The 22,051-nt window shown below is 36.5% G+C and overlaps 1 non-coding gene and 1 pseudogene across 1 annotated transcript; one reads left to right on the plus strand and one right to left on the minus strand.

Annotated features, from left to right (window-relative positions):
- Positions 1 to 1,073: 1,073 nt before the first annotated feature.
- LOC129026009 (U1 spliceosomal RNA) lies at positions 1,074 to 1,237 on the minus strand. Its single transcript, XR_008497394.1, has one exon. It is a non-coding gene; the product is annotated as a U1 spliceosomal RNA (small nuclear RNA).
- Positions 1,238 to 9,480: 8,243 nt separating this feature from the next.
- Positions 9,481 to 11,930, plus strand: LOC129025743 (ras-related protein Rab-9A-like; annotated as a pseudogene).
- Positions 11,931 to 22,051: the final 10,121 nt, after the last annotated feature.

The raw sequence follows: 22,051 nt of genomic DNA on the forward strand, positions 1-22,051 counted from the left end.
ATAAATGGTTTTCATTTATATGTTTGGTCAGTATTTTTTTTAGTAAACTTTGTATTAAAGCTGGTAAAATTGTTAATTTTTACTCCCACTGGATTTTGAGAAAGACTAAATAAATTATTTATGCTCTTATTGAAAGATCACACATTTTTTATGAACTAAGACAAGGTAGTACCTAATTACAAAAAAAAATCAGAAAGGTAAAATAAAACATAACCCCACTTAAACTATTCTTCTGATCATCTTGCCAAATCTGTCCTGGATAATTTTTTTCTTAATTTGCAGTCACAGCTGATATGTTACAAAATATGTAAGAAAATAATAATTGAAGACCATATAAGTAAAGCATCAAACTGAGTTTGAAAATGAAAACTATTATTATTACTTTTTTACCTGTTGATACATAGAGTCTGTTGGGTGAGGATACAATGGAGCATCTGCTGTTGGACATGTCTTATGCCCATATAAGACACCTTGGTCATCTGGCTCCAAATTCTAAATATTTAAAAAGATTGACAATTTGATTGTAAAAGTAACTTTGCACCTTTTATTCAATTTTCTTCATTTAGAATAAACTTTTAAGAAATGTAAAAAAGCTGACAATTATAACATCTTTACAATTCCTGCAAATGATTTATAATTCAGGGAAAAAATCTGAATTATTTTAGCTACATAATTTTTAGACCATTTCACACAAGTCACTTCCAAAGGGAAGCTTACTTTTTAAGAAAAAACAAACCAATGCTAATCATTTAACAAAATAAATATTTTAAGGGCCGTATTAATACATAGACATTGGCTTACACATTTAAAAATTACTTGTCTTTTTCCCAGATTTATCTGCTGCCCTTTTGAGGCTTCCCTCGAGCCCCTTATCTAGATAAAGTTCTGAAGCATTTGCAAATGTCATGCTAGCACTATCTGATCTTTCTAAGAAATAACCATTTGATGTTTTCTTGTTTTGTACTGGAGGAGACAAATCTTAGTAGGCATACTGAATTGTTTCCAGTATATGGCCTTCTTTCACATTTCTATATCCACTAAACGAGTCAATTTTCTTTTCTTTTCTTTTTTTCCACATAAAAGCACAAACACAGTCCTTCACCTCCACAAATTATGCAGTTGAGTTTCCCACATTTGGGGAAACCTCATGGGTCAGCACATCTGGAGTGCAATAGATCAGCCTTGAACTGGGAAATCCACCTTCGGAATCACGGTATCTCCCCTGGCAGGCAAGTATCCATTTTCTTTTTAAGACTTCCATTAGCCTTTGAAAGAAATTACAAATATAAATGTAACAGAATTTAGAATAATTTTCAGTATCAGCTTAAAATGTTAATTCCAATCATCCATGACTATTCTCTTCTAAAAAAGTTCTTAATTCTGACACAGGCCTCTACAAAATTGTAAGAAAAAAGCACTATGGTAAACAATGAAACAACTGCTAAATAAAGCTACCATACATTTTATGCACTGATATGCTCATTTTTGGTAGTGACTCTTAGGGCACCCTATTGTATCTAACAGTCATTCTCGGTCTTCTGGAATTTTATTATGTGCACTCTGAGCTTTAAAAATAAGGAGATGAAAAGAATTTATAATATGTAGTAGTAGCTAATATTTTATTGCCTAATATGTTCCATTCAGAACAAGTGTTTGAGGTAATCTAATTAATATTAGAGTTAGTTTCCTAAGTGGGTAGCATTAGTAAATCCATTTAACAAATAAAAAATCAATTACAGTTAGGAGAAATACTTTCCCAATTATTACAGATTTAGCCAGTTGAGGAGCTAGCTAGCAATCTGACTCAAACATCTGACCTCTTGATGTATTACAAATATAAAATGTTTTGGATAATATACTCTCCATGCATTACTACAAGTGAATTAAAAACAGTAATGCTATATTACTTTTCATAGTTCTATTTATTATTCTATACTTAGGATTATGCTGTGTGGCCCAGGCTGGACTACAGTGAGAAGATGATAGCTCATAGCTCAATGAGGACTCACACTCCAGGGTTCAAGGAATATTCCTGCCTCAGCCTTCCAACTACTTTAGATTAGAGAAATGCACCACCATGTCTAACTCATCTCATTATTTTTACTAAATATGAATAGCTTTTTATGAGTACCTTTTTTAAGAAAAAACAAAACTTACTCGGTGTTTATTCATTTTTCAGAGATAACATTTTAGAATGTAAAGCAAGAATCCTTTGTTTATAAAACAGCAATATTAATTAGCAGTAAAAAATTGATTTCAATTCTGATAATATAAGAACACACACGATGGGTAAAGCAATTTTCAATGGCTACAATTTGCCTGATTTGCTAATGATCAGTCATTTTCTTTCAGAGCTGGCTAAATTGCAACATATTTACACTGCTTACTGTTTACTGTTTACTGTCTACTGTTATACTGCTTACTGTCTACTGTTATACTGCTGTTTACTGTTCTTAGGAGTCAATATTAAAAATTGCAAAAAATGACTTCTGTCTTTTTTGTCATTACCATGACAGAGAAATAAAATAGTTTTTTTCTCTCCACCATGTATCTTACTTAATATAATAATAGTATATTCCAAATGAGAGGCCAGATTTCTTCTTTTTGCCATAGGAGCATTTATAAAATAACTTTCTTCTGAAAAGGTAATTTTTGTAATCTAATTATTTCAGGTAAAGAATAACATGGACAGGACTCTTGTAACACTTACAGTACACATTTCATTATCTTATTCTCTTAAAAATCATAGTAAAGTGAAAATCATGTCATTTTCAACATTATCAATTGTATCAAAAGTTTTCATGTGCAATTTGGATTAATATTATATTTGCCTGTATTGTTATCTGCTGCTTTGAACAGTGCTTGGTACACAGCAGATGCTGATATGTATCTGTTGAATACTGTCTATTGAACAGACTAAATGTTCATTATACAAAACATTTCAAATTTAATAAGGAGAATAATTAATTTATACATGAAACCCACATTAATCCACCTCAACTATTTTCCACATTAACCCAACATGTATACCTTTGCTGCAATCACTTCATTTGATGAGATGAGGCTAAGATGTGATTTAGCCTTACTTTAGAGCAAGTACAAGAAGTTACATAGTAAACAATATATGACTACAAACTATTTTTAAAATGGTATAAATTAAATCACATGGATAGGAACTCTTTACTTCATTTTACAACATTAATTAATCAGCTTCAAATCTATGATGGTAGACCAAAGAACAATTAGAAAATTTTAACTGTTAAAATCTAATATTTCAGTTGTTTACAATTTAAGATTATCATTTGCCTTTAATCATTGTGTTCTACAGCTTTATAATAACTTCAGTTTATTATCAGGTTTTCGGTGTGCTTATTATAATGTCTATTGAGTGAAAATTGTGTGTGTTTGGGTGTGTGTGTGGGCGTGTGTGTATAGAGTTTCCAGATATATAGTATGATTTGTTTCTAGCATCCTACAACAATAAAACTTTGAATCTCCTGGCAGAGTTAGGCACCTAATTCTGATGCAATTCTTAGGCTTATTTTACTGCAGATGACACAACTAAGAATTCTAGAAGAATGCTAAAGATCTGTTTTTAGCATAACCACAGTTCTTTAAAATTATCATTTTTCTCAAAACCAGTCTGGCCAAGATTGTGAAACCCCATCTCTTCTAAAAATACAAAAATTAGCCAGGCGTGGTGGCGGGCACTTGTAATCCCAGCTACTCAGGAGGCTGATGCAGAGAATTGCTTCAACCCAGGAGGTGGAGATTTCAGTAAGCCGAGATTCCACTCCTGTACTCCAGCCTGGGTGAGAGAGCAAGACTCCCTCTCACACACACACAGAATAATAATAATAATAATAATAATAATAATAATAATAATAATAATAATGAAAAGATTCTTCTTACACACTAGTTTAACTACTTAGAGGCTACATATTGCTTTTGGATAACTTAATGTTACCTACCATGATAATATTAACTTTTTAAAAAAAGTTTCCATTCTAGGACATTCTTTTCTATGACTGTTTTTCATTATTACATCTGTAGTAACACATATATCCTTTTAGATGATTCCAAATTCTGGATATATGTATCCAACTCCCCATTACAATTTTTTATTTGGTGTCCCATATGTTTCTAAAATGCAATTCACTCAAACAGGTTCTTTTTTTTCTATAAGTAAATTGCATTACTATTCCCTCAGCTTGTAAAATCACACCCAGGACATAGGTGGTAACATCTCTTTCCTGCTCCACTTCCTCAAATATCCAATTACGAACACCTGCCTATCCTAACTCATAAAGAGCTCATAAATCTGTCCACACATATATTCTACATTGCCAGCTTTTCTAATATAGAGCACCCACAATGTTTTTCTACAGATAATTTTGAATACTTCCTTACTGTGGTCTATTGTGGAACTTTCTATGCTATAGCCAGTGAGATGTTACTAATACATGCCTTTTGTGATCCTCTAATGGTTTATCATATCACACTGAATATCTCACATAATTGCTAAAAAGCCAAGTTATGTCAATAGTAAGTCTGTACCCACTAGCTACTTTAAAAAAAAAAAAAAAACTTAACAAAGCAACCATTTTCTACTGCAAGATGCTTTTTACCCTTCAAATCTAAGACACATATTCCTTATAATAGGCAGCAGAGGACTTTGTATTTTTCTTGTTTATTATGATGCTTTGTATCCCACCTGGGCTGTTTATTCACTATTGTATTTTCAAAATCATAATTAAGACAGATTCAAAATACTTTATCAGAAATTCAAAAAGCTCAATTAAGCAAGGCTTTTTAAAATAAGATTCGTATGTAACTCAATTTTTGATGCAATAAAGACTTGAGGGAAGCTATTTAAGTCTTCATTCATGTACCCTTCACCCTTAAAGGGAATATGCATTACTCTTATAGAAGCATTAGTATGTTTGATTCTTGGGCACTTTCGGGGGCCTTACAGGGACTGATACACAATGTGATGCAAATGGGATGACTCAGTTTTCTCAAATGCAAAAATCTGTAAAATCTAAAACATACTGCCTAAATGCCTTAAGATGTATAAATGTATACTGAACCTTGGCAATTAAAAATAAACTTAGGTTATATCATAAACCAACCATGTGTTTTGTATGAGCAACCAAAATCTCAAGTTAAATTGGGCAAAACAAAATTTCTGTGAGTTGTCTGATACTTTTACATTTAAAATACATATTGTATTTGTGTTTGTGTAATATATGCTCCTACTCTTCTGGAAGAATCCCAGCATGTAGTCAGATGTAGTCAGATTAGCCTGGGAAAAAGGAAGCACAGAGATTGTCAGAGCAGGAAGGGTAAAGGGTAAAATTTATTTCTTCCTGAAGGTATATATTAATAATACAAAAAACACTTTCATTACAGGAATGTGTGACCATACAACTTAATTTTAGATAGTAAAATACTTGTGATTTTAACAAGTTACTTAAATGATCTGCTAATTGTCTGAGTCAGTCATTCATATAAATGTGACCTAATATATATCAATATCATAGAGCTATTAATGAGTAATTAAATTTTAACTATATCCATAAATTAATAATTTTTGAAATGTTGCAGTAACACCTGAATTGCTGATATTCAAATTGGACAACAGCATCTGTAATAAATTGGCCCTTCTTTTCACTGATAAAATCGACATAAAATAACACTGGAAACACTACGAATATTTTTGCTGTACATTTCTGACGATCTATCCATGCCTTTAGTACTACTGTGCAATAGGTTGATGTGAGAAAAATCAGGCTACTCTAAGAGAGATGTACTGAAAATCGCATTTCTTAATTTATGCTAACATCTACAAAAAATTTAAGTGAATTATTTATTTACATTATCACTACATTTATTTTACTTTATTTTAACAAAAACATACATACATGCGAAATTTCTCACAGAAGTCATTTTTAAAACTGACAAGCAAAACAAATAATTGGGATCTCTTAAGGATATGGATTACTTTTCCAAGTTCTAGAAATTCTGATTTAGATAGTGTGGGATATGATTTGGAAGACAGTACTTTTCAAAAAGCAACATTAAGAGATAACATTGGCTGGGCATGGTGACTCAAGTCTGAAAGCACAGTACTTTGGGAGGCCAAGGTGTGCGGATCACAAGGTCAGGAGACTGGGACCATCTTGGCCAACATGGTGAATCCCTGTCTCTACCAAAGTAGGAAAATATTTTATATATATATATGTGTGTGTATGTGTGTATGTGTGTGTGTATATATATATTAGTCAGGCATGGTAGTGCGCCTGTAGTCCCAGCTTCTAGGGACACTGAGGCTGGCAAATTGCTTGTTTATGGGAGGTGGAGGTTGAAGTGAGCTGAGATCGTGCTCCTGCACTCCAGCCTGGCCACGGAGCTAGACTCCAACTCAAAAAGAAAAAAAAAAAGAAAAAGATAACATCAATCAGGCACAATATCTAATCTTAAAGATTACCTGAAAAATGACGCAAATGCATAAATATAAATAACCTGAGAATAATGGAATACATTAAAGTTACACAGATTTGCAATGCATTTTAATGTATAAATATATATGTATACGTATATGGGATATATACCTGTATATGGGATATTGCTTGTAGTTTAGGACACATTACATGTTATAACTTGATTAAAATGTTCTTCTCATTTAATATTTAAAAATAAAAACATCGTTGATATAAAATTATGAAAATATCTTAACTAAACTGGCATACATTACAAACAAGTAAATATATTTCTGTAAATATAAACCCTATGTTCTGAATCTTTTCTTCTCAGGAGATCAAATACTCCTCTTAGTAACTGATCACTCTTGCTACAGTTGTTACATTTCTGTGAAAAATAAGTATTCATTGGTGTAATAGAATCAAGATTTTAAAACAGTGTCTATTTGAATAAAAAGAGTCCTGTTCTTATAAACAGCAAACATATTGCAAAGAAAATTATTAAATACAATTCCTCTTTGAGGACAAAAAACAAGTTGTGGTAAATTTTATTGTAGATTTTGTACACTGCTATAATTAAAACAAAAACAACAATACTTCTACAACTTCAAAAGAATAATTTAAGCCATTTAGTTATTTACATTGTCACTAATTTTAATTTTATGTTACAGTTTTTTTTTTACTAAAATACCTTTCAATTTAACCATTAGAAAAGTAAATTGTAAAAAATATAAACCTCAGGGATTTCCTAAATAACTGTGTATATTCAGTATACAAAATAATTTAATCTTGTTCTTCAGAGGACCCAGAAGTCAGTATTCATTAACATAAAATAATTTTTAGAAATCACAGGTGTTGTAATGTATGTAAGTATGCATTTGTGTTTGGCAAATACATCAAATAGAGTCATATAAGTTTGCTGATTTGAATTTGCAGACAACAGAATTTACTTCTAAGTATTTAATTACTCCAAAAACAAAACAGAAATAATAGCTGTGCAATTACCTGACTAGAAGTGATAGAGCAGGAGTGCTTTCATCTTGAACCAACACCACCACTTTAACATCCAGCTCTCTTTTTAGCCTCATGCATTTCAAAGTAATCATTTCTCTTCTAACTGTAAATAATAAGCACATTCCTTTCCCTTCAGGTGCTAGAATCAGACATAGGGGATAGGCCTGCAACTCCAGAAAGATGTATGAAAAGAGACACAGAACTCTCTCTGTCAGATAACCACAACAAAGAGACACAGAGGCAGTCCAAGCCTCTGATAAACTCTCCAGGACTGAGTCATGAAAAACTCTTAATCTGCTAACAGAGTGTGGCTCTCGCCAGCCACCCCTCTCAGATTGATTCAAAATAAATCTGTCCCTGTTGACTGTCAACTTGCCCTTCAGGTTTCTCTCCTCTTTCTTTAATTCTTACATTGGGTGCTGAAATCTGGGACTGGTGTTGGGGGCAGAGGCTTCCTTGCATCCCAGGAAGCTGTGGGCAATGGCAGCTTATCCTAAGTTAACACCTGGATCCTGAGAGCCTCTGGCCACCTGCCCCACCTTTTCTCTCATTTTACTCTTAAAGAGATTTGTGTGAGAAGGACAACTGACCTGAAGGAAACTGCAAGGCTCAGGCCAGGGCTCTAAATCCCTCAAGTCTAAGGGATCCACTTCTGACCACAAGCAATAGGTATTTCACTTCCTAACACTGGCTCCCTCTTGCCTCTTCTCTCTCTCTCTCTCTCTCTCTCTCTCTCTCTCTCTCTCTCCTGTTTCTCTCCCTTTCTCTCTGTCTCTCTCTTTCTCTCTCTCTCTCTTCCTCATGTGGCTCCAGTCTGGGAGTCCCTTTGCCAATTTCAACTGGAACATCCTACAGAAAGCACTAATTCAGCCATCTGGTAAGATCTCCCTTTTCCTAGCTTTCTCCTGGTACCAGAGAAAGTCTGGCCTGCTGTCCATTTCCTCGAAGGACCAATGTGACTAAGCTAGAGGAAATCTTGGGGACACACAGTGCTTTCTCAGAGTAACTGTCCTCTTTCAGAAAGAGGATTCTGGGTCTCTGTTTATTTTCTCAGGACATCTAGAACAAAACAGACCTTTTACAAAATACTTTTATAGCAAGTCCAGCTTCTCAGAAATGCTAATAGTTAAATATGTGAATGTACAAATATATCATTCATTTGTACACATGGAAAAGGCATAGTGTTACTGCCAGTTACATGAAAAACAAACAACCAAAAAAACAGGTTTTACATTAAAGTTAAAAATTGCTAAAAGTAATATTATGACATGTAATTGAAAGTGCTAAACATAAATTTTCACGCAAAGTGTATAAAACTGGTTTAGGCAGACACAGAGCTAGCTTGAAAAGTTATTTTTTTTTTTTCGTACCCCAGTGATACCTGAAAGGCCAGAAAGACAGAACTCCCTTGAAAGGGGGGTGAAGCCAGGGAGCCAAGAGGTCTAGCACAGTGGATGCCATCCCCATGGAGCCCAGCAAGCTAAAATCCACTGCCTTGAAATTCTTGCTGCCAGCACAGTAGTCTGACATCAACCTGGGATGCCTGAGATTGGTGGGGAAAGGGACGTCCAACATTACTGAGGCTTGAGTAGGTGGTTTTCCCTTCAGAGTGTAAACAAAGCCACTGGGAACTCACTGCATCTCATCAAAGCTGCTGTAGCCAGATTGCCTCCTAAGATTCCTCCTCTCTGGTCAGGGTACCTGTGAGAGGATGGCAGCAACCTCAGTTAGGGGCTTATAGATAAAACTCCCATCTCTCTGAAACAGAGCACTTGGGGGAAAGGGTGGCTGTAAGCACAGCTTCGGTAGACTTAAACCTTCCTGCCTGCTGGCTGTGAAGAGAGCTGCAGATCTCAAACAGACTGCCTCCTCAAGTGGGTCCATGAAACCAATCACTCTTGACTAGGAGATTCCTCCCTGCAGGGATCAAAAGACACCTCATACGGGAGTCTTCTGGCTGACACCCAGCTGGTACCCCAGTGGGATGAAGCTTTCAGAGGAAGGAACAGGTAACAATCTTTGCTTTTCTGCATCCTCTGATAGTGACATACAGGCAAAAACGGTCATAAGTGGACCTCCAGCAAAGTCCAGTACACCTGCAGCAGAGGATCCTGACTGTTAGAAGGAAAACTAATAACAGAAAGGCATAGTATCAACATCTACTAAAAGGATTTCTACAAAAATATATATATATACAAAGGTCAACAACATCAAAGAACCAAGGTACATAAATGCACAAAGATGTAAAAAAACAGCACAAAATGGCTGAAAATTCCAAAACCAAGAAAGCCTCTTCTCCTCCAAAGGATCATAACTCCTCATCAGCAAGAAAACAAAATTGAATAGAGAATGAGTTTGAGGAATTGTCAGAAGTAGGCTTCAGAAAGTGGGTAATAAACTCTTCCAAGTAAATGAGAATGTTCTAACCCAATGCCAAGAAGCTAAGAACCTCAAATAAAGGTTAGAGAAATTGCTAACTGGAATAGCCAGTTGAGAGAAAAACACAAATAACATGATGGAGCTGAAAAACACAGCACAAAGACGGTGTGAAGCATACATAATTATCAATAGCCAAATCAATCAACTGGAAGAAAGGATATCAAAGATTGAATATCAACTTAACGAAATAAAGCATGAAGAAAAGGTAAAAAAAAAAAAAAAAAAAAAAGGAATAAAAAGGAACAAACAACGTTTCCAAGAAATATGGGAGTATGTGAAAAATGAAACCTACTTTGTTTGCTGGTTTGTTTGTTTGAGATGGAGTCTTGCTCTGTCATCCAAGCTGGAGTGAATGGGTGCAGTCTTGGCTCACTGCAACCTCCTCCTCTCAGATTCAAGGGATTTTCCTGCCTCAGCCTCCTGAGTAGCTGGGTTTACAGGGGCACACCACCACCCCTGGCTAATTTTTGTATTTTTAGTAGAAATGGGGTTTCAGCATGTTTTTCATGTTGGTCTCAAACTCCTGACCTCATGATCCACCCATCTTCACCTCCCAAAGTGCTGGGATTACAGGCATGAACCAACATGCACAGCTTAAACCTGGCTCTTCTTTTTGGCTCAGATATAACTATAAAGTTTCCTGCTCTCTCAACACTAACTTCAGTTACATTTGTCATAAACATACTCCCTAAAGTATAAATCTTGCTGTATCAGAAACATGCAATCTTTGGTCTCTTAAGCATCTCTAACCAACAGTAGTGAAGCATACTATGAGCAGAGAAGTTTTTATCATAAATTCACTGTTCATAACCAGAGCTTTGATGGCACATTTCAGCTAAAGTGCCAGCTTCACGGTCAACTGTGACCTGATAAATGCGAAGAGTGAGGCCTTTTCAGTTGTTTTAGAGAATCATGGTAGTATAGTAGCCCACACATGGCTACATGCTCAGTAAACAGGTCTTACTTTTAGTTATCCCAGAGATCTATGTGTGTTATTTCAGTTAAAGCTGATATTCTACCAGGCGCTGTGGCTCACTCCTGTAATCCCAGCACTTTGGGAGTCCGAGGTGGGCGAATCACGAGGTCAGGAGATAGAGACCATCCTGGCTGTCATGGTGAAACCCCGTCTCTACTAAAAATACAAAAAAAATAGCTAGGCTTGGTGGCGGGTGCCTGTTGTTCCAGCTACTTGGGAGGCTGAGGCAGGAGAATGATGTGAACACGGGAGGCGGATCTTGCAATGAGCCGAGATGGCACCACTGCACTCCAGCCTGGATGACAGAATGAGACTCCGTTACAAAAAAAAAAAAAAGAAAAAAAAAAAAAGCTGATATTCATACACTCATAGAAGAAAACGTAGGTTAAAAGGAATGTTATGGTGCCTTTTTATTTTCCAGGGTTCTTGAAGCTCTTGAGATGAACAGTGGCAGGAAATTCATCACTTTTTAAAGTAATTTTTTTTGGAGATGGCAGGGTTGGGAGGAGTTCGCTTATGAACAGATATGTAACTAATAAGTTTGATACTCAGATGTTCCATGCAATAGATGTGGAATTTTTAAATAAGATTTGAAAGGGATGGACATTTTGTTACCATACAGATTCATGATACGGCAGGTCAGGAGAGATTCCGAAGCCTGAGGACGCCATTTTACAGAGGTTCTGACAGTTGTCTGCTTGTTTTTAGTATCAACGATTCACAAAGCTTGCAGAACTTAAGTAATTGGAAAGAACACGAGAGCTTTCCTTTTGTGATTCTAGATTCTAAGACAGGCATAAGCGAATGGCAGGTGTTTAGAGAAGAAGTAAAGCTTATGCAGGGAGAACAGTGACTATCCTTACTTTGTAACAAGTGCAAAATATGCCAAAAATGTGGCAGCAGCCTTTGAGGAAGGATTTCAAACAATTCTTGCAATTGAGGATACGTCAGATCACTTGATGAACACAGGCATAGTCAACCTTCACCAAAAGCCCAAGCCTAGCTCATCTTGCTGTTGAATGTTAGAGATAAGACAGATGCATGCTAACCAACTCACATGTATATACAAAATCAACATGGACATGGAGAAGAGAATTAGTTTTTGTAGCAGTGTATTACTTACTAAAAAAATTCAATGATTGTATATTCCTGTGTCATTAGTTGGTAGGAGATGGGACACATCCACTCATGGAGGAATATATTTTCTCAATAATGGCACCTTACATTTATAAATTTTAGTGGTTGTCTAAAAACATTTCTTTGATTTACACATGTAAATTAGAGAGATAATAAATGAGATGACCAAGACTTTAAATATAATTAAAATAAGAAACTTGACTACTCTAGAATTTATACTTGGATTATTTTTTCCCTGAAAAATGGGAAACTACTTTTTATATGTACATGATTTTTATGCACTTAGCATTGTATACTTGGTGAAAGAGAATGATTTCCTAAAAAAAAAGTTAGATATGAAAGATTAAATCTAATGTATTTGCAGTGCATTCTTATTTAATTCTTTATCCTTTTCAAAATGACTTAACCTTTTTTATTTTCATTCTACATATCATTAGAATTATTCTTACTAGTAATTACTCATAATTTGTGTGTAATTAAGAAGTTGTACCACCATAGGTCATGATTCACAGCACCAGGAGGAGGGAGTGCTAACAGCGGCACAATAGTTGCTTCATACAATCTGTCACACATCCAGCTAAATTCGAGCTGTCTGTGAATAAAAAGCATTTCCATTGACAGCGTTCAGATTTCAGAAAAAGTCTAGCTACTGAAATTGGAGAAAAGATAAATCTGCATTTGATAACAAATTGATATCAATTGATAACAATTGATATCAAACTGCAATCGATAATAAATCTGCATTGATTTAACAAATACAAGGTGTGTGTGGAGGATACAAAATTACAATTCCACTAATGGGATATTTAATATCTCTGTTACTTTCTTCACCCTTGAGGAAAGTTTCCTAGTTGAAGTTAAGCCATTCATTTTTAACACAAGACACCATAAAAAATAATGAGTTCATGTCCTTTGTAGGGACATGGATGAAATTGGAAATCATCATTCTCAGTAAACTATCGCAAGAACAAAAAACCAAACACTGCATATTCTCACTCATAAGTGGGAACTGAACAATGAGAACACATGGACACAGGAAAGGGAACATCACACTCTGGAGACTGTTGTGGGGTGGGGGGAGGGGGGAGGGATAGCTTTAGGCGATATAGCTAATGCTAAATGACGAGCTAATGGGTGCAGCGCACCAGCATGGCACATGTATACATATGTAACTAACCTGCACATTGTGCACATGTACCCTAAAACTTAAAGTATAATAATAATAAAATTTTTAAAAAGTGACCTAAAAAAAAAAAAAACACACAAGACACGAGCTAACCTTATCACTCTCAGAGGAAACACTAAGGATTGTACTTGGTCAGAGGGTAAGTAAAGACATCTTTACTAGCCCATCTATTTACTTAGTGTCTCCTCTATTACTGAACATCGTTTACTGATTTTCTCTCAAGGTTTTTTTGTTTGTTTCAAAAAAAATCCTTGCTGCAATGATCAGACCTGATAAAGCAAATTGTGGCCTCTTGGGGATGTTCATATTCTGTGCAGCTGGTGACTATCTGACTCTACAGAGGCTAAATGAAGCATGGACTGAATGCGGATGAGACCCACTACTGGGGAGTTACGGGGTTATCAAAGGACATGCTGGTTGAGGGGAGGTGGCTGTCATGTAGGGGGCAGAGTTTTGAAAAATTACATCAAAACATTTCTCTTCCTGGCCCCACCCAATATTGCCATCTGGAAACATCTGATAAAAAATACAATAGAAAATGATAGGAGAACAAAGCAGGTGGTGAGTGTGGCAGCATGAGTAGTGAGAAGCAGCTTCAGAGCCATCCTGGACAGAAGAACCATAGATGATGCTCCATAGTTTGAAGGACGGGTGGTTCCCAGTGGTACAGAAATTGCTCCATACAGTCTGTCATACACCCAGCTAGATTCAAGCTATGAATAGAAAGCGTTTCCATAGAGAGAGTTCAGTTTCTAGAAAAAGGCTAACTACAAAACTTGGAGAATAGACAAATGTGCATTTAATAACTTATGTACAATGTGCTGAGTAGAGGATATAAAATTATAATTCCATTCTAATTAAATAAATATTTTGTTAATTTTCTTTCTTTGGGAAGTTTCCTAGTTGAAGAGAAAGGATTCCTACTGTTTCTTATCTTGGAGGAAAACTGTTTACATTTCTGTAAAAACCTAAGTTTTCACTTTTATATTATGACACCAGCATGTAAGTTTTCTCACAATAAACATGTCATGTAGAGTAGTAAAGTGGTAAGTAGAAAAATGCACCACTGTGGTACCCAGTGAAAGGTTGTGTCTGGACAGTCAGTGCTTTCTGGAATTCCGGACTGACAACCAGGAAGTGTTGAGGTGACTGAAAAGTTAAAGATCACAAGTACAGCATGGGCAAAACAGAGATTGAGAGTATCTATGTCCATGCCAAGGGAACTATCTTAGAAAGTTTCCAGCTATAGCAAAAGGATGAAACTCCATATGCACATTTCTTCTGTATCACTTTTGGAGCACTAAAGCAGATAACTAACTTAGTGCTAATATACATGTGCTAACGGGAGCCTTATTTTAAAACTGATTTCATTTCATTGCTCTTACGTTAAAGAGCCTTCAAGGGACATCACCTACCAGATCCAAGCTTTGCCAGCTTATCTTTCCTCATGATCAGCTCTTATCTACCAGCTGACAGCTCTACCCATGTGCCCCAGTGCTTTTCTTCACACCATCACACCTGCAATACTTTTCTCTGCAGCCCACATTGGAGGTCCTACTTAACGCCCCATTTTACTTCCAGCTCCTTCAAAGAATTGGTGACACATGAAATTTGGCACTTAACTTTACTAATATGCACCCAGGATTTGGATTACTAGTTCCTACCTCACCTTCATTAGCCTAGAGAAAAAGCTATTTTCAATATGCCACTTTTGTGCAGCTGGGCCATGTTTTCCTGCTGTCACTCACCCTGCTGCTCTTGGCTGGATTTCATCAAAACTCTTGGGATGATATGCTCATTGAGGGCAGGAACAACCATATTAAAAAAAATACGTGCTTGCTGAAATTGCTCCCAGATTTCTAGATGAGTCTTAACTTTTTCTGCACCCATAGCTCTGGCATTTAGTTTGTTTCAATATGAGTGCTGTATAGCAGGTTAAGACAACATATTATTTTGGATACTACCAATAGGGGAAATACAACAGAAACAGCTGTGGTGGGCAGCACTTTAAAAATGAATATTAAACTACCACAATATTGGACAAATATCTTTATTTTAAAAATAAAAAAATGGGGTAAAAATGATGGTAGCTATTTCACACAAGGAAACAAGACAAAATTTAGAATTACTTGCTTAAAATTAACTCAGAATGGAACAAAATTGTTCAAGTGCTCACCATTAGAACAGGTTGCATAACATGATTTTCAATGGACATTACCTATGTTACAGTAAGATCTTGTTATAGGAACAAAGAGACTGTTCCCAGACTCGTCTGGTGTATCACCTCAGCCTCCCAAAATGCTGAGATTACAGGCATAATCCCAATTCCAAACGTTTTGTAAAAGTTGAATCAATATCGTGAAAATGGCCATACTGCCCCAGGTAATTTGTAGATTCAATGCCATCCCCATCAAGCTACCAACGACTTTCTTCACAGAATTGGAAAAAACTACTTCAAAGTTCATATGGAACCAAAAAAGAGCCCACATCGCCAAGTCAATCCTAAGCCAAAAGAACAAAGCTGGAGGCATCACACTACCTGACTTCAAACTATACTACAAGGCCACAGTAACAAAAACAGCATCGTACTGGTACCAAAACAGAGATATAGATCAATGGAACAGAACAGAGCCCTCAGAAATAACACCACATATCTACAACTATCTGATCTTTGACAAACCTGAGAAAAGCAAGCCATAGGGAAAGGATTCCCTATTTAATAAATGGTGCTGGAAAAACTGGCTAGCCATATGTAGAAAGTTGAAACTGGATCCCTTCCTTACACCTTACAAAAAAATCAATTGAAGATGGATTAAAGACTTAAACGTTAGACCTAAAACCATGAAAACCCTAGAAGAAAACCTAGGCATTACCATTCAGGACATAGGCATGGGCAAAGACTTCATGTCTAAAACACCAAAAGCAATGGCAACAAAAGCCAAAATTGACAAATGGGATCTAATTAAACTAAAGAGCTTCTGCACAGCAAAAGAAACTACTATCAGAGTGAACAGGCAACCTACAAAATGGGAGAAAATTTTCGCAACCAACTCATCTGATAAAGGGCTAATATCCAGGATCTACAATGAACTCAAACAAATTTACAAGAAAAAAACAAACAATCCCATCAAAAAGTGGGTGAAGGACATGAACAGACACTTCTCAAAAGAAGATATTTATGCAGCCAAAATACACATGAAAAAATGCTCACCATCACTGGTCATCAGAGAAATGCAAATCAAAACCACAATGAGATACCATCTCACACCAGTTAGAATGGCAATCATTAAAAAGTCAGGAAACAACAGGTGCTGGAGAGGATGTGGAGAAATAGGAACACTTTTACACTGTTGGTGGGACTGTAAACTACTTCAACCCTTGTGGAAGTCAGTGTGGCAATTCCTCAGGGATCTAGAACTAGAAATTCCATTTGACCCAGCCATCCCATTACTGGGTATATACCCAAAGGACTATAAATCATGCTGCTATAATGACACATGCACATGTATGTTTATTGCGTTATTATTCACAATAGCAAAGACTTGGAACCAACCCAAATGTTCAACAATAATAGACTGGATTAAGAAAATGTGGCACATATACACCATGGAATACTATGCAGCCATAAAAAATGATGAGTTCATGTCCTTTGTAGGGACATGGATGAAATTGGAAATCATCATTCTCAGTAAACTATGGCAAGAACAAAAAACCAAACACCACATATTCTCACTCATAGGTGGGAATTGAACAATGAGAACACATGGACACAGGAAGGGGAACATCACACTCTGGGGACTGTTGTGGGGTGGGGAGGGGGGAGGGATAGCATTGGGAGATATACCTAATGCTAGATGACGAGTTAGTGGATGCAGCGCACCAGCATGGCACATGTATACATATGTAATTAACCTGCACGTTGCTCACATGTACCCTAAAACCTAAAGTATAATAATAATAAATAAATTAAAAAAAAATTCTATGACTTCCTCCACCTTCCCTTCAGCCACAAAACAAGCATTACTGAGAATTCCAATATATAATACAAATGAAGCAACTGCTGTGACCAAAGTACCTACATTGATATGAGTGTGTATTCATGGTCTGCTCTATTTTTTATTTATTTAAATAGAAACCTTTGACACTTCTAAAAGGCTGAGTACAAATGTTAATGTAATCCTGGCTTTTCTTTGACAACTCTCCTAAAAACTGCTTTACAACTTTTTGCTAGTATGTGTATCAACGGTTTACTCTCTGAGGGAAAGGAAATAATCAGCAGGACCACTATTCCTAGCCACTGGCAAAAGCATATATGCAGCACTTAGCACTGCACACGTATTTCCTTGGCTTCTTTAGTACTGCTGTGTATACTGACTATACATTTTTATAACATCTCTAAATGTATAAATGAATTAATGTGAATGTATCTGCTATCACATTTCATTTCCAACACAGAATATGTTAGTTTTAAATCTACCTACCAAATCTTGAGTCTGACATTTATTTTTGGATGGTTACATTAAAATCAACTACCTGGGACAGTCGCCGTGGCTCACACCTGTAATCTCAGGGCTTTGGAAAGCAGAGGTGGGTAAATCACCTGAGGTCAGGAGTTCGAGACCAGTCTGGCTAACATGGTGAAACGCTGTCTCTACTAAAAACACAAAAATTGGGCACACATGGTGTTGGGGCCTGTAGTCCCAGCTATCCAGAGACTGAGGCAGGAGAGTCACTTGAGCCTGGGAGGCAAATGTTGCAATGAGTCAAGATCACGCCATTACACTCCAGCCTGGGCAACAGAGCGAAGCTTCATCACAACAACAAAATCACAAATAAACAAACCAAATATACAAGTGGCACAATTCTTCTTCAATGACTATTGGATCATAGAAAACTTAATTCCTGCCAGTTCATGATCTCTATTAATAGCACAGCAATTTATTTGAAAGTAGATGGAAACATTTCAGATTAAATTTTTAATTAGTTTTCCCTTACATAGGCTGCTTCCTTGATCTCTTTAGCGTTCCCTAATAAAATCAACTATGAACACTAGGAAGGAAAACATAAAAACAATTTGCCTTCACAATATTCCACAAATAACTGTTGTAAGTTGTGTTCCTAAATACCTACTCAACTGGCTGAGAAGATTTGCTCGCCAAGGGAGTTGACGAGATAGTTCTGATGAGAAAAGGCATTCTGAAAGGTAAGCTGTGCAGCCTAAGGGAGTTACTTAAAAAGGCCAGTTTCCTGACAATGGTCGAATCTATTTTTCTATCGTCAGATTTTTAAAATTATAGAACATGCCTTACTTTTATATGTAAATCATAAACATCAGTAAAGAAGTGATTTATTCCATCTTCTTGCCTTATGCGATGAAGCATAATAAATCTCAAATGTGACATAGTTAAGGCAATATTTTTCTTAGAAATAAAAAACAAAAAGCAACCAGTTCATTGATACAATATTCTTCAAATTAGTCACACACCATGTATTAGTGATGGAAAACTTGAATACATTAACTGGGATTAAAATTAGCTTAGTTTTACCAGAAAGAGAATATAAGCATTCTAAGTGAAAAAATAGCTAGAAAATAATGTAACATCACCCCTGATAGGATTCAGATAAAGTTTTTGGTGGGTATGAGACTTAGTTTAAAAATTAGCTGTTCAACAAAATATTTCCTCCCCAATAAAACAAAAGTAGCCCCATAAATGGAAACTTTCACATTCGCACAAATTGTGAAGTGTACAGTCTCAGAGCCTGGCATCTGTGTTCCATGTTCTTCTAGTTTGTGAAACCAAACGTTAGTTAATTATCCTTACTAAAAAGAGAAAGATATGCCCTGCGGTAATGAATGTTGACACAAACCACTTGCTGGACTTGTGCATGCTTTTCAAGAACATGTTGTTCAAAAGCCACATGTTCTCATCTGTGAGATTGAGAGCAGCATGAGCTATGAACTGGTGCAGATGATGACATTTGTCATAAACGACAGTGTGAGCAACAACAGATTAACATATCCACGTGGAATGAAGAATGCCGACATTTCATCCTGTAAATACTTTTTTTTTTTTTTTTTTGACATGGAGTCTCGCTCTGTTGCCCAGGCTGGAGTGCAGTGGCGCAATCTTAGCTCACTGCAAGCTCCGCCTCCCAGATTCACAGCTTTCTCCTGCCTCAGCCTCCCGAGTAGTTGGGACTACAGGTGCCTGCCAACATGCCTGGCTAATTTTTTGTATTTTTTGTAGAGACGAGGTTTCACCGTGTTAGCCAAGATGGTCTCAATCTCCTGACCTTGGTATCCACCTGTCTCAGCCTCCCAAAGTGCTGGGATTACAGGCGTTAGCCACCGCGCCCAGCCCTTCATTCTGTAAATTCTGTAGATGGTTTTCTTGTGCAGAAAAAAAAAAAAAAAAACAGCTTGAATTTGCTTTGTTTGTTATTTTCAAGGGACATACAAGGTATCTGTTTTTACATTATATGTAATTCTTTTTTAGAATATATAGTTTTAAAATAACACCTCAGTTATGGGTTGAAGTGTATTCCTTCCAAAATTCCTTTGTTGATGTCCTAAGTGACAGTACCACAAAATGTGGCCGCATTTGGAAGGAGAGGTTACATGTAGATATGGTTATTTCAGATGAGGTCATTTTAGGGTAGGGTGGGCCCCTAATAAAACCACTCATGTATTTAGAAAAAAGGAACATTTGGAGATGCACACAGGGAAAAAAAATAACACAGGAAGACTGGAGTTACACTGCCACAAGGCAGGGAACTTCCAGAAGCTGGGACATAAACCAAACAGAACCTTACCTTAAGACCTGCATAGGAAGCATGGCACCACTGACACCTTGATGTTAGACAGTGGCACTCAGAAATGAGGCAATACACTTCTGCTGTCCGAAGCCACTAAATTTTTGGTACTTTCTTACAACAGCCACAGGAAACAGAGACAGTCTCCTCACCAAGGAAGCTGTTCCCAATCCTGGGCTGGAGGAGGGTGGCCGATTGCACCAAAATCCCTCAGAAATCTAAAGCATGTTTTACATCACTCACGTTGTCAGGACAAACCTAAGTGAATCTTTAGATAAATGGATGTTTTTGTGTCTTGATCAAGCAGTGGTTTCTTTTACAATGATGATGAATTCTGAAGCATTAGCAACAAATTGTGAAAATGCCTTAATAAGGTGAATGGTAGCAGGAGAAAGAATTAAAATCAATGTATGCAACAAGTTATTTTTATGTGTGCTCCTTTGTCTACCACAGGGCCAGTGGAGTGCACAGAAATTATATACAAGTAGCTGCATCCTAGAAAGCAATACTGCTACAAGTACTCAAAACAAGTTTTAATGAGTAGTGTTCTCATAATATGAGAAGATAATGTTACAACAACACCTGGCACATAATCTTGTCTATCATATTTTGGTGACAAGTCCTGAATAGTTGGAAAGTATCACACACTTAAATATTATATATTGCAAGTAACTTACAATATCAATTCCTCAAAGGTCATTAAAGCTGGCTTGGGTGCTTGAGAGAAACAGTGCAAACATGCAAGCAATGTATTAGAAACATAAATTGGAAAGGACTGGGCTCTTCTCATGTCAAAAATCTATAGGCCTGTTTACTCTGAATGACAATGTGTTCTCGAGCCAAGCCTGGTTTCTGGAAACATTCTTGATAAAAAATCAGGTGTCATCATCTCTGGTGCTGCTTTTGAGCTTCCTTTGCATTGCCAAGGTGGTCACTGGGGAGGAAAGCATGCATGTATGACCCAGCCAGGAAGTGCCATGGAGGGTCACTGTGGGTCTTTTTAACCCTGGAGGTCCTGATGAAAAACATGATTCCTGAAAACTGCCTGAATTTTAATGGATGAAACCTAGTAGGTCCTGATGAAAAATATGATTCATGAAAACTGCCTGAACATTGATGGATGGCATTACAAGGCTGCAACTTGCTACAGGTGGACTAGGTTTTTAAGTGCTCATAGTGGCTAACATAGTGAACTGAATGTCATGGGAAAAGTGAACTGAATATCATAGGAAAGTCAGAGGTCATGCTAGTCTGTGCTGAACTAAAGTATAAATAAACAAATCCCAGGATATTCCCTGGCTGGCTTCTATCAGTCTCTGGGACTCCACAGCAAACCTCATTTAATTGTGTTGGATTTCATTTACCTCCACTGTCCAGATCTTCCAGTTCTGAAATCACATTACACTATATTGTTATAATAGAATAAAAATTCTTATGAAATGTAAGCTTCCACATGCTCTGTGGATTCTACCTTCCCAGCTCACAAAAACTCCGTTTCAAAAACTGGATTATCATGGTGGCCAACAATTACAAAGTAGAAGCTCCTAGACACGATCTTCAATATGTGGCTCCTAATGAAGTAAAAAACAGTACATATTTTTAGCGGTCAATACTGAAATTCAAAGGTGACTAATGGGAAATGTAAAATTCTTCCTTTGTTTTACTTTCTAACTTAAACCTGGAAGATGCCAGTAAGCTTGTCACCATTTCCCACATACTAGTGAAGATGCATGACTTCTGGAATAAACAAATGATATAACTGTGATATTTCTTGTAGAATCCTACATATTTCCATAAGAAAACCAGAAGACCTCTAATATTAAATCACAGACAACATTCTCATGATCTGAAAGTATGGCACATTCAGCTGAAAGGACCCTGAGTGTCTGTTGGAGTGAACTAGGCTTCACTTGGACTGGAGCATTTAGAATTAGCAATGACACTTAGAAGATTTAACAGACGTAGATGATAAATTAAGGACCATACAGAGTGGTGAGAAGACCA

Source organism: Pongo pygmaeus, chromosome Y (assembly GCF_028885625.2).
Source record: "Pongo pygmaeus isolate AG05252 chromosome Y, NHGRI_mPonPyg2-v2.0_pri, whole genome shotgun sequence".
NCBI classification, from domain to species: Eukaryota; Metazoa; Chordata; class Mammalia; order Primates; family Hominidae; genus Pongo; species Pongo pygmaeus.